This window comes from Nerophis ophidion, linkage group LG08 (genome assembly GCF_033978795.1).
Source record: "Nerophis ophidion isolate RoL-2023_Sa linkage group LG08, RoL_Noph_v1.0, whole genome shotgun sequence".
NCBI classification, from domain to species: domain Eukaryota; kingdom Metazoa; phylum Chordata; class Actinopteri; order Syngnathiformes; family Syngnathidae; genus Nerophis; species Nerophis ophidion.
The window spans coordinates 172,840-173,199 of NC_084618.1; positions in this window are offsets into that span (position 1 = coordinate 172,840).

Below are 360 nucleotides of genomic sequence, written 5' to 3' on the forward strand. Positions count from 1 at the left end.
CCACCACAATGTAGCCCAGCCTCCATGTTACAGCACCTGTTAGTATGTGTGAGTGCACTGGAGCAGACCACCACAATGTAGCCCACCCTCCATGTTACAGCACCTGTTAGTATGTGTAAGTGCACTGGAGCAGACCACCACAATGTAGCCCAGCCTCCATGTTACAGCACCTGTTAGTATGTGTGAGTGCACTGGAGCAGACCACCACAATGTAGCCCAGCCTCCATGTTACAGCACCTGTTAGTATGTGTGAGTGCACTGGAGCAGACCACCACAATGTAGCCCACCCTCCATGTTACAGCACCTGTTAGTATGTGTAAGTGCACTGGAGCAGACCACCACAATGTAGCCCACCCTCCA